Genomic DNA, 13,416 nt, shown 5'->3' on the forward strand with positions numbered 1-13,416 from the left:
TCTCTCTCTCTCTCTCTCTCTCTCTCTCTCTCTCTCTCTCTCTCTCTTCTTTCGCTTTTTCTATCATTCTTAACCATTACTCTGAGAGCAATATTTAGCAAATCCCTAATAGGAAAGCAGTTATGGATTTCATAATTCTTTTCCATCACACTTAACCACAAAGCAAACAATTGTTTCAGGAAAAGTTTTGAGGTTTTTTGAATTTATTAATTACAATTTCAGAATTTCTAGATGTGATTCAAAGGCTGATTTAATTATTTAATTAGCAAACATAGAGAGTATATTGAATGTGTTAATTTCATAAACCTTCAACTTTGGGCGGTTTTGCAAACATACCCTCAACTTTTTTTAATCTCACGGACCCCACGAACCATGCGTATCTACAAAACCCCTCTGAACTTTCAACTTTTTTCATTGATCTCCCTACCTATAAATTGGCAAATACTTAAATGTTCTTGAGAGGGAGGAAGAAATCCTTAATTGACGGAGAGGGTGTAAGCTATAAAATGGCAAATACTAGATTTTGAGAGGACAAATGTCAAGACAGAACTCTTTGGCATCTCTTTTTTCCTTGTCTTACAAATTATCTTTCTCCAAAAATGTCAATGTTAGGTCTAAGAGGATCTTTCACAATAACCAATGGAGGTGGCAACCCTTGATTCAAAGGACACTTTCAGCAAATGATAGAGAAGATGTTACAGACTTAAAAGAATTCCTGCACAATCTCTCTATCACTCCCTATAGAAATAGAAATGAGGTATGGTGGCCATATCATCCTTCAGGTAAACTTCATAGTTAAGATCATGTACACCTTGCTTAATGGCAATGGCATTTCTTATAATGATTTTAAATTCATTTGGAAATCTATTCTTCCAACCAAAGCCAAAATTTTTGTATAGATTCTCGCCAAGAGAAAAACTCCATACAAAAGCTAATCTTGCCTAAGGGGTGGACTTAGAAATGCAACTTGTTCTTTTGCAATAACCAAATTGAATGTGATGAACATTTGTTTCTTCAGCACACTTTTGCGTTGGAAATGAATCTTTTCTTGCCCATGCTCAAATTATCCTCCTTGTCCCAAAACTTTGGCTTTGTTATTATTCATACGGTTCTCTGATAGAGGAGAGAGGAAGCATAAAATTATGGTCAATTTTTTTCCTACTCTTTGCTGGCGCATTTGGAGAGTGACGAATAATCTTATTTTCAATGATGTATCAACAATTGCTAGGTTGCTATTGTTGCATACTTCATATTATTCTGGACAGGTCACTCGGTATTTAAGAGAGCATCCACATTACAAGCGTTGGCTAAGGAAAGAGGGATAGTAGCTTTGCAGACGAGAGATGTTATTTGTGTCGAAAGTTGATTTCTTTGAGAAATTCATTACAACTTCAGGTGTTTACAACGAATTCAAAAGATGAGTCTTTTTATAAGATCTCTCTACACAAAAGAAATAGAAAGATTATAATTTTCTTTAAAACACACGCAGATGATGTTTATCACCCGCTGCTCGCATGGGGTCTTTGCCTATGCCGAGGTTTATCTGTGGACCGTCGCGGATCAGATCCGGTTGATCGGAAGGCTAAATGTTCGTTGCTTCACAAAGAAAACAAGAACAGAAGTGATAATCTCAACCAAGTGAGATTACAACTTTTCTCGAGATCAGTACAAATTCTGATCTCAAGGAATGACGAAACGAGCATCAGATCTCTCGAAACGCTCCTTCTTTATGCCGGAGTTCGCCAAAATCTGCTAGCCCTCCTCTGAAATTCGTGGGATTCACTCTCCAAACCGACAGCACCTCGCCATCTTTTCAGAATTTCAGATCCCCTGCGTATAGGACCTTAGGTTTGTATTTATAGGCTTCAATTGTGGTGTTTTTCGATAAGAACAAGTGATTTGGCCTCATCTTTAGTTAATAACGGTCTAACCACGTTTAGGGATGATATCCAAGTAGTTGGGAGGATCCGAAACGAATAAATTTTGAGAAAACATCAAAATACGCGTTTTCGGGAACCGGGGTGCGAGTCAGTTCAATATGACCCGCGGGCGTGCTAGTCACATTAATGTGACCCATACGGGAGCGGGTCACATCAACGTGACCCGCACGGGTGCGGGTCCTTTGATATAACTCGCACACCGACGGGTCGCTTTGATGCGATTTTCAAGCGACTATGTCTAGTTTTGGTCTTGTTCTGTCGTTTCACGGGTTTGTGCATTGATAATCATATTTTTATTACAATTTTATATCCTCATTATTTATTTTATATGAATAAATATACCATTAATAATTGTTTTTAGATTAGTTTATACATAAATGAATGGAAATATAAATAAATATTATTAAATGTAAAAACCCCTCAAAATCTCTCTTCTCTATTTTTATAGCATTTTAGAAGCACATTGAAGCAAAAAGCCAAGAGAACCGGACTGCTGGACTTGGTTGTAGAGGCTAAAGCCAAGAGAACCGGACTGCTGGACTTGGTTGTAGAGGCTTGGAATTTCAAAATCAAACGTGGACTTGAATGCAAATAATTAAAATGAAGTGGGCTTTTATGCATTTATTCAAGATTACAAAACCGGACTTTGTGGTTGCTACAGCAACGTTGGATTTTCTCAAATGAATGAAATGAAGTTTCACTACATGGGCCGAAAACAAATGAATGGGAATGGGCCGGATTTCAATTTTTCATTTGCTGCTGAGATGTGGACCGGACTTGGCTTCTTGGACTTGGAAAATCAAAAGCTCTGTGGGCCGGTTGCTTTGATTGGAAAATCATCAATTTAATGGACAAGGACTTGGGCTGCAAGACTACATGGCCGGTTGCTTTGAGTTTGAAAATCAATTGAATCATGGCCGAACTATGTGCTGCAGACTATCATTCATGCAACCGGACTTGTTTGAAAATAAATGGAACTTTGGTTGCTGGAGATTTTATTTCCATATGGGCTGGACTTGATTGCTTCATGGATCAACTTAATTTTCAATTGTTTCTTGAAAATCAATTAGGCCTCCTATGTTGGATTAGAGAAGAACAAAAAGCAAATTCAAAGGTGGAGATTGTTGCTTGGGGCTCAAGACAAATCCAATGGCTCATATTCATTGAAGATTACTATAAATAGGGGTAGAGAGTGAGGGGTTAAAGGTGTGAAAAATTTTATAACTCCTTTTGGAGAGGAGAGCTACTCTTAATTGAGAAGGCCTTCCAAAATTGTAACTTTTTGTAGCAATTAATAATAATAATTTTTTTACCACTTTAAATTTTTCTCTTCTTCTCTTTGTTGGATGATGAAGATGAAGATGAAGATGGAGAATTATTTGAAGGTTTGCATTTCTTTTCTTTTTCTCTTTTATTGCTTATTAGTTTAGATTTATTTCTATGCTTGTAGTTAGATTTTATTTTCTTGTTAAATAGCCAAGAGGCTAGAACCCTCTTGCCTTAGATTTATTTCATGCTTATAGAGTAGATTTATTTTCTTGCATTTAATTCTTGCAATTTTATTTTGTAGTTTAGATTTTGCACTTTATTTTGTAGTTAGATTTTAATTTCTTATACTATTCACCTTGAGGCTAGAACCCTCTTGGGTTTAGTTTTTCTTTTTGTTTATTTTTATTTTGTTTGATTCGCCTTTAGGCTAGAACCCTCTAGGGAATCACCATTTTCTAAGAAGTGGGTTTAATTTTAGATTATCCATATCTATAATTGAATCCACCATCTTTAATTTCTTGCATTTTCTTTTATTCTAGAATTTTGTTCTTCATTCTTGATTTTTTTTTATTTGTTTCTTGATTTTATTTTTTCCTTCTCACCTTATTGATCATACTCATTCTTTTCAAATTCACTCTCACTTACACTTGCACCTATTTACACTCAATTTTCACTATCTCAATCTCTTCACAATCACATTCACTCATCAATCTTATTTGTCACGCACACAACATAAGAACCGATTTTATATTTTCTCCTACAAAACACATTCCTCGTGGGATCGATATCTTAAATACTATAACTTGACACGGTTGTGCACTTGCAACCTTTTTGGTACATGTTTATGCCGCATCAAGTTTTTGGCGCCGTTGCCGGGGAAGGTGCTTAAGTAGGTTTTAATTATTTTGGTTCTTTAACTTGTGTGTTTTTTGTGAAGGAAACGCTTGGAGCTTGAAGATCGCGGATTGGAGAGCTAGGATTTGAAGATTTGCTTTCAGGTAAGTCCTCTTTCTAGTTTTTAATTCCACCCTTTAGCTACTTCTTCACAATTAGAGACAATTAGGACTTAAAAAAGAAGAAGAGATTTTATTTTTTGTTGACCATAATAAAATTCATCCTCCACTTTGACATTTACTAACAAGATAATAAATTCAAACAAATCCCCCCTTCTCATTTGTTTGATTGTTAACCCTAATTAAAAAAAAAGATTTTTCTTTTCCATCCTTTTTAGTTGCTTTTAATTCATAGGGTTGCATTTCATATAGTGTAGGAATTCACCAAGTGATTTGAGCATCTTGATTTGACACACACTTAAAAATATTTTTAAGGGCAAAACCCCATAATCAAGATAAGGTGAGGGATTTCATCACCCTTTCCTTAGCCCAAAAATCACTAATTCCTCACTACACCACCCAAGCCTAATAAAACTCATTAGACGTTGGCCCCTAAGGATTCGAGCTCAATAAGGAACAAGAAATCCTTAAGTGAACCGGTTTAAGTTTTCTCAGATTAGTTGGTGTCTAAGGCAAGGTTTAGGGGTTGCGTAAAGCGCTCCGCAAGGAAAGAGGTACTTAATTGATCTTTGATCACCCTCTAGTACTATCCTTACCTGGCTAACTACCTGGGTAAAACTTTGATCTTTTCACTGTAGGAGTTTTTGGTTAGGAGTTGGTCTAGTTGAGTTAGGCTAAACCCTAGAATTAGAGTTGATTGAAAAGTAATTGCTTTGATTTGTTTTAGTTAGGATTTTTCTTTTTCTTTATCTTCTCATTAAAAAAAACTAATTTTTTTCCTTTTCTTAAAAAAATATAAAATAATAATAATAAAAATAAAAAGAAATATTTTGGTGTATGCAACAGTGGATTAGGGATAATACACATCGATTAATTCGCTTTGAACCAATCATAGAAATGGAGCATCCTAATCCACCCGTTCTTCATGATATGTGCTATCCCATTAGGAATGCAATCCCCTCATGCATTAGGCTCCCCGAAACAAATGGAATAAATTTTGAGCTTAGACCGCAATACATAAACATGCTTCCCAAATTCCTTGGTAATGAAACAAAAGACGCATATATTTTTATTTCAGAATTTGAGGAAGTATGTATTATGATTAAAATGAGAGAATTAAATGAAGATGCGGTTAAGCTTAGATTTATTCCATTTGCTCTTAAGGATAAAGCTAAAAAATGGCTGTACAGCTTACCAACAAATTCCATCTCAACTTGAGATGAATTTGTTACCGTTTTTTTTAAGAAATTTTTCCTTATTCATAAAACGGTAAAGCTTAGGAACAGCATTCAAAACTTTAAAATTATCCCGGGAGAACCTTTTTGAAAGTATTTTGACCGATTTAAAGATCTTCTCATCCAATGTCCTCATCACGGTTTAGAGAAATGGCGATTGTGCCAAATAATTTATGAGGGATTAGATTATTCTGCAAAACTTCCTTAGAATCAATGTGCCACGGGGATTTTATGAGGAAAAATACTAATGGAGCTTGGGAGTTTTTGGAGAGTCTTTCTGAAAAAACAATGCAATGGGAACACTGCGATGATAGGGTTTCATCAATTCCCCAATCTAAGTCTTGTGGTCTTTCCTTGGAGTCAAACATTGCTTCTGAAGCGAAGATGGCGACAATTCTACGAAGGTTAGAAGCTTTAGAAATTAAGGAACGAGCTCCAGCTCAAATCAATCATGTTTCTGCCTCAGGATGTCATAATTGTCAGTCTCCTACCCACGTTTCAGAGGAATGCCCTCTCCTAGGAAACAACAATTCATTAGAACAGATGAACGCTGCATTCCAGCACCCTAGAAATGCTCCATTTTCTCCAACCTACAATCCAGGTTGGAGAAACCATCCAAACTTTGCATGGAATCAAGGAAATTCTCCCGGAACTCAAAACTTCACTCCCACTTCGACCCAACATTTTCCTAGGGGAAACACAGTTTCTTTCAATTTTCATCCACAATTTCAACAACCCAATCTGCCGTATCAAAATCAGTCTCCTCTTCATCAAGCTGTAATTCAGACTCCTCACAATCCAGATCAGGATAAACGTCTCAATGTCTTGGAAAGGGGTTTGGAAACCATAATTAAGGCCTCCACTCAAACCACGAATATGTTGACTCAAACGTCTAGCACTCTGAATTCCTTCATGCAATCCACTGGACAAATGCTCAACTCCAACACTCAAGCTATAGCTAGATTAGAATCTCAACTTAGTCAACTAGCTAGTGTCATGAGTGAAAGAGAGAAAGGAAAATTTCCAAGTCAACCCGTGGTCAACCCTAAGAACACAGGATACAGTTCATCCTATGAAGCCCAAGTGAATGCAATCCATTCACTTCGGTCAGGTAGACAGGTCGATAATCAAGTGAGAACTCCTCCAAGTCAAACTTCTGATCCAATACAAATTCCTTCTCCTTCTGATGAATCTATTCAACAATCAGTCCCCTCAGATAACCAAGAACCTGAACCCGAACCTGAGCCTGCTTTTGATAGGTTTAGACCGGTTGCTCCCTTCCCAGATAGACTCAGGTCTAGGAAACACTCTCCTCAGGAGGAGAAGATCCTAGAAACATTCAAGCCGGTTAAGGTCAACATTCCTCTCTTAGATGTAATTGAACAAATTCCATCTTATGCTAAATTTTTAAAAGAATTGTGCACTAAGAAGAGGAGAATAAATGTTCCAAAGAAAGTCTTTTTAGCCGCCAATATCAGTGAAATGCTGTCAAATCCCATACCTTTGAAACGTAAAGATCCAGGTTCCCCCATCATTTCATGTATCATTGGTAATACTCACATTGATAAGGCGCTTTTAGACTTAGGGGCCAGTGTCAATTTGCTTCCATATTCAGTCTATCAGCAATTGGGTCTAGGTGTACTGAACCCAACCAAATGCACCTTACAGTTGGCTGATAGATCTGTCAAGGTCCCTATGGGTGAGTGAGAGGATGTTCTGATTAAGGTTGGAGATTTTATTTTTCCAGTAGATTTTGTAGTCTTGGAAACACAGCCTGTTTCCAATCCCAAAGGACAGACACATGTCATCTTAGGACGACCATTCTTAGCCACTTCTAATGCTCTCATCAACTGTAGAACTGGTCAAATGAAGCTGTCCTTTGGGAATTTGACTGCTGATCTCAATATTTTTAATCCAGGGGACCAACCAAATAATCAGCCTCTAAAAATATATTACATTCAGGAAAGATCAGGAGAAGAAGAAGAAGAAGAAGAAGAAGAGTCTGATTTGAGTTTTGAGGAAATTTTTGATGAAGAGTTAGAGTTTTTAGAAGAAGCAGATCAGGTCCTTGAGAATAATAAAACTGTGTTAAACATTTGCTGCTTTGAATTAAATTTTGAAGAACTCTTTCTTGATGAACTTAGATTCTTGGAGAATAATCAACAACCAAATTTTCAGAACTTCACAGAAGAATTGGTTGTTAGAAAACAAAACTTCACAGTACAAGAGTCTAAGTTCATTAAGAAATGTAAAATGCATGACACCAATAATATCTACCTTACTTTGTTGCAAGAATTACTGAACACCCCGAAATGCTTGGAAATTCACATTATTGATTATATCATTCTGAATTTGTTTAAAATCCTGGGAAGAATTTTCAACAGTAAGGCAGGATTCAATGTAGAACAGGAACTCTTCATGTTGAATATTTTATTTTACATTGTTTATTTTGTTTATTTCAGAATAATAAAAAGAATTTATTCTTCTCTCATGTGAGAGTTTCTTGTTCAGTTTTCAAAAAAAAAAGAAAAAGAAAAAAAAGAAAAAAAAAGAAAAAAAGAAAAAAAAGAAAGAAGAATAAATTTTTTCATCCTCCTCAGACCAAAGGTAATTGCAGATTTTTATCAGCGGACCAAATGTAAGTGCTTCACTTCTTATCTGCTTTACTTTATGCATCATAGAGTTTGCATTGAGGATAATACAAAATTTAGGTGTGGGGGTGAGATCATAGAGTTTGCATTGAGGACAATGCAAAATTTAGATTTAGGTGTGGGGGTGAGAATTAGTTATTTTTTCTCTTTATTTTATATTTTTAGTTACATTTTTTTCCTTTTTCTTTAAAAAAAATTTATAAAAATATCGTCACTTGCCAAATTGATAGAGTTATGTAATAATTAATTTATTTAATAAATTTGAAATTTTCTAATCCCTAGTCAGTTATTTATTTAAGTTCACTTTTTATGATAACACTAAATAAATTTCTTAAGAAATAATTTTCAAAGTAGTATACTTTACTTAAGCCTTAGCTTGGACTTTTATTTTAAATAATGAAATTTTTGCATGCTTAACTTAGAGTTGAAAATAATTTTTTCAAAGTGTCTTGATTTACATATTTTCAAAATATATATACATATACAAAAAAAATTTATAAAATTTGCAAAAGAAGAGTGCGAAAATTGGGCACCAAAAAGAAAAAAAAACACTTGAATTCAAGGTGATTCTATCTTATAAAGCCTAAGCTGACCGAGTAATTAAGCCCAATGAGTATTTTCATACTTAATGACCTAAGCCCATTTGGGTTGGGATCCATTGTCCCAAAACTCGTTAAAAGGTCAATTAGAAAGCCCGTTAAAGTAGAAAAAAATCAGCAAGGATGAAAGAGTTAAAAAAAATTAATAAATATTTTATAGTTGTATATATTGTCTTGGAAAATATTTTAAATCAAACAACTTGAAAATTATCTAAAACAAAGAGTTAGCATGTTCTTTTCAAAACTTTTAAATTAAATTTCTAAGTTTGGCTTGGTTTTGTATTGCTACAATGAGAAGATTTTCTTGAAAATATACCTTAGAGTTATATATAAAAATGTTTTCTTGAGTGATAACTGGCTCCAATTAGATTATCTAAAAGATTATCAAGTGAATTTAGTTATTTACTGACTTCTTTAATTTGGCAAGTTGACCGAATTTTGTGGGTATATTCACTGCAAACCCTCACGAGACTACAACTCGTTCACTAGGGTAACCTAGGGGTTTAAAGGCTTGTTGTATACGCTAAATATAACCGCGATTCCTACGAAAGTGAGTTAGGATTTTCTTTTTATTTTCTTTGCTAGAGGACTAGCAAAAGTTTAGGTGTGGGGTATTTGATAATCATATTTTTATATAATTTTATATCCTCATTATCTATTTTACATGAATAAATATACCATTAATAATTGTTTTTAGATTAGTTTATGTTGTTAGATTAGTTTGCACATAAATATAAATAAATATTATTAAATGTAAAAACCCCTCAAAATCTCTCTTCTTTATTTTTATAGCATTTTAGAAGCACATTGAAGCAAAAAGCCAAGAGAACCGGACTACTGGACTTGGTTGTAGAGGCTTGGAATTTCAAAATCAAACGTGGACTTGGATGCAAATAATTGAAATGAAGTGGGCTTTTATGCATTTATTCAAGATTACAAAACCGGACTTTGTGGTTGCTACAGCATCGTTGGATTTTCTCAAATGAATGAAATGAAGTTTCACTACATGGGCCGAAAACAAATGAATGGGAATGGGCCGGATTTCATTTTTTCATTTGCTGCTGAGATGTGGACCGGACTTGGCTTCTTGGACTTGGAAAATCAAAAGCTCTGTGGGCCGGTTGCTTTGATTGGAAAATCATCAATTTAATGGACAAGGACTTGGGCTGCAAGACTACATGGCCGGTTGCTTTGAGTTTGAAAATCAATTGAATCATGGCCGAACTATGTGCTGCAGACTATCATTCATGCAACCAGACTTGTTTGAAAATAAATGGAACTTGGGTTGCTGGAGATTTAATTTCCATATGGGCTGGACTTGATTGCTTCATGAATCAACTTAATTTTCAATTGTTTCTTGAAAGTCAATTAGGCCTCTTATGTTGGATTAGAGAAGAACAAAAAGCAAATTCAAAGGTGGAGATTGTTGTTTGGGGCTCAAGACAAATCCAATGGCTCATATTCATTGAAGATTACTATAAATAGGGGTAGAGATGAAGATGGAGAATTAATTTGAAGGTTTGCATTTCTTTCTTTTTCTCTTTTATTGCTTATTAGTTTAGATTTATTTCTATGCTTGTAGTTAGATTTTATTTTCTTGTTAAATAGCCAAGAGGCTAGAACCCTCTTGCCTTAAATTTATTTTATGCTTATAGAGTAGATTTATTTTCATGTATTTAATTCTTGCAATTTTATTTTGTAGTTTAGATTTTGTAATTTATTTTGTAGTTAGATTTTAATTTCTTACACTATTCACCTTGAGGCTAGAACCCTCTTGGGTTTAGTTTTTCTTTTTGTTTATTTTTATTTTGTTTAATTCGCCTTTAGGCTAGAACCCTCTAGGGAATCACCCTTTTCTAAGAAGTGGGTTCAATTTTAGATTATCCATATCTATAATTGAATCCACCATCTTTAATTTCTTGCATTTTCTTTTATTCTAGAATTTTGTTCTTCATTCTTGATTTTTTTTATTTGTTTCTTGATTTTATTTTTTCCTTCTCACCTTATTGATCATACTCATTCTTTTTCAAATTCACTCTCACTTACACTTGCACCTATTTACACTCCATTTTCACTATCGCAATCTCTTCACAATCACATTCACTCATCAATCTTATTTGTCACGCACACAACATAAGAACCGATTTTATATTTTCTCCTATAAAACACCTTTCTCGTAGGATCGATATCTTAAATACTATAACTTGACACGGTTGTGCACTTGCAACCTTTTTGGTACATGTTTATGCCGCATCATGCATTTCACCGGCTCGCTTTATGTGTTTTGTTGTTTCGTCTTGGCATTGGATAATCTAATGATGACGTTTATCGTATTCGTTTTGTTTTGAACTACGTGTGGGAACCTATAGGTAATTTTTAACGCCTACATATACCCCTTACAAAGTGTTTCTTTCAGCCTCATTTTTTATAGAGGAGTCTAAAATACTTTGGATTTGATACGTCTCGTCTTTAATTCTTAGATTTCTTTAGCTTTCAGGCTATTCAATATTTTGTCGAATAGCTAAAATTCTTCCGGTATTGTGTTTATCGTCTGACCGTTGTTAAAATCTTGAACTGAAACAGGTGTGTTGTTTTCTGAATTCAGCTCATGTCGTGAATTGACGTTGAACCGATCATCTTCGTCAGGAATTCGTATCATGATTGAACTCCCCAAAATTATCCTTTGACCTAAAATTTTTCTGAGTCTTATTTTGGCGAAATTATCGACGCGTTGATCAGCATCAACCTTCATTATAGCGCATTGACTGGTGTTGACTTGCGTTGACCGGCGTTGACTCGTGTTGACCGACGTTGACTTTCGTCGTCACGTGTTGACCGACATCGACTTTCATCGTCACGCGTTGAATGGCGTCAACTCGCATTGACCGACGTTGACTTTAATTGTCACGCGGTGACCGACGTGAACACAGTTTATACTCATACGTTAATTGGAGTTTACACAGTTTAAGCTCTCGAGGAGTTAGAGCGAGGAGGACCAGTTTATACTCGTATACTCCTGGGAGTTTGGGAAGAGCAAGCTGAGAATACTTCGGACTGAATTTGTTTAAGCCTGAAACTTGCATCCTCTTGGGTCATCTTTGTCCCTCCTGGAGTTTGAAAACTTCTTCAAAACCCTAGGAATAGAGTTTTCAAGCCTTCCTCTCCATGGTTACAGAAATTTCGGCTAGAGTTGAGGTTAGCTTGCCTGTTCAAGTCACGAGACCAACTGATAAAGCTGACGCGTCAGTGACTATTGTACCTTATTATAATTACCCATTCCTTTTAGAACAGATAAGCATAATACTCATAGGATTTTTAGCAATCCCTCAGCCATTAACGGGTTTGATGTGCCTTTACCAACTACCGTTTGAACCGGACTAGCATGCAGATTGTTTAAGTTCGTTTTGCATGTAACGTTGTGCTAAAAGAATGAACTCTTTTAGACTTAGTGCTATAATTTTAAATACATAGATTTAATCATCCCTCACAGGATGCTCATAGGATTTTTGGCAAACCCTCAGCCATCAACAGATTTAACGTGTATTTACCGATTACCATTTGAATCGGGCTAGCATGTGAATTGTTTAACCCGTTTCACATGTAACGTTGCGCTAAGAGAATAAATTTTCTTAGACTTGATGCTATGATGTTGAATACATAGACTTTATCATTGTTACGGGAATAGGCTACCCGGTAACGCGTGTTAGGCGTAAACTTATCTTTATTTGGGGATTAAGATAATGTCTCCCAGACATGGATTCTGATGTCTTTTTTACGGCAAAAAACTAATCGACAACACGTGTTAGACGTAAACTTATCTCTATTTATGGATTGAGATAAAGTCCCCCATGCATGTAAGGCATGGATTTCGGTGCTACGATGTTGAATACGTAGACTTTGTCATTTTCACGAGAACGGACCACCCGACAACATGTATTAGATGCAGACTTATCTCTATTTTAGGGATTGAGATAAAGTCCCCATACGTGTAAAGCATGGATTTTAGTGTTGTCTTCTCTTGGGGCAAAGACAAACCCGGTGCCTGAGAGGAAGAATTTTTTATTCTATCTCCTGCTTCAAAAGAAACTCAAAGTGGGATCTATACTTCGAGAATCCTAAGAGGTGAAACTAAGAGTGTGATCTCTACTCCGAGAATCAAAAAGATTTAGATAACCCTAATTGTTTAAAGGTTTGATTATCCAATTGGAAAGCGGATTTCTCATTTATCGAGATGGAATTCCAACTTTGTCCCTAACTGTTTAAAGGTTTGACAAAGTAAAAGTTTGAGACGATCCTAACTGTTTAAAGGTTTGATTGCTCAATTTGGAAGTGGACCTCTCGTTCGTGGAAGGAATCGAGAGAGGATTTTGGTTGTGGTCCTAACTATTTAAAGGTTTGACCAAATGAAATTTGGAATGACCCTAACTGTTTAAAGGTTTAATCGTCCAATTTAGAAGTGGACCTCTCGTTTGTGGAAGGAATCGAGAGGGGATTTTGGTTATAGTCCTAACTATTTAAAGGTTTGACCATGTGGGAGTGTGGTGGTACAAATAACAGTGAGAGTGCTAATTTATACAAATCACTGTACCAATACAGTGTGAGTTTCTAGTGTCAAGTTGCAAGGACTTTAATATGAGGGGGTTTAAAATTTCTAGTACTATGTTCAGATTCTAACAATGGAAGTGTTAAGTACACAGGCACAGCAGGAA

At 35.5% G+C, this 13,416-nt stretch overlaps 1 protein-coding gene across 2 annotated transcripts in view; it reads right to left on the minus strand.

Moving 5' to 3' along the window:
- Positions 1–13,416, minus strand: part of LOC109834194 (formimidoyltransferase-cyclodeaminase-like) — a 22,270-nt gene that overhangs the window by 2,428 nt on the left and 6,426 nt on the right. The gene's annotated exons all lie outside the window — the stretch shown is intronic.

Source organism: Asparagus officinalis, chromosome 3 (genome assembly GCF_001876935.1).
Source record: "Asparagus officinalis chromosome 3, Aspof.V1, whole genome shotgun sequence".
Taxonomy (NCBI): Eukaryota; Viridiplantae; Streptophyta; class Magnoliopsida; order Asparagales; family Asparagaceae; genus Asparagus; species Asparagus officinalis.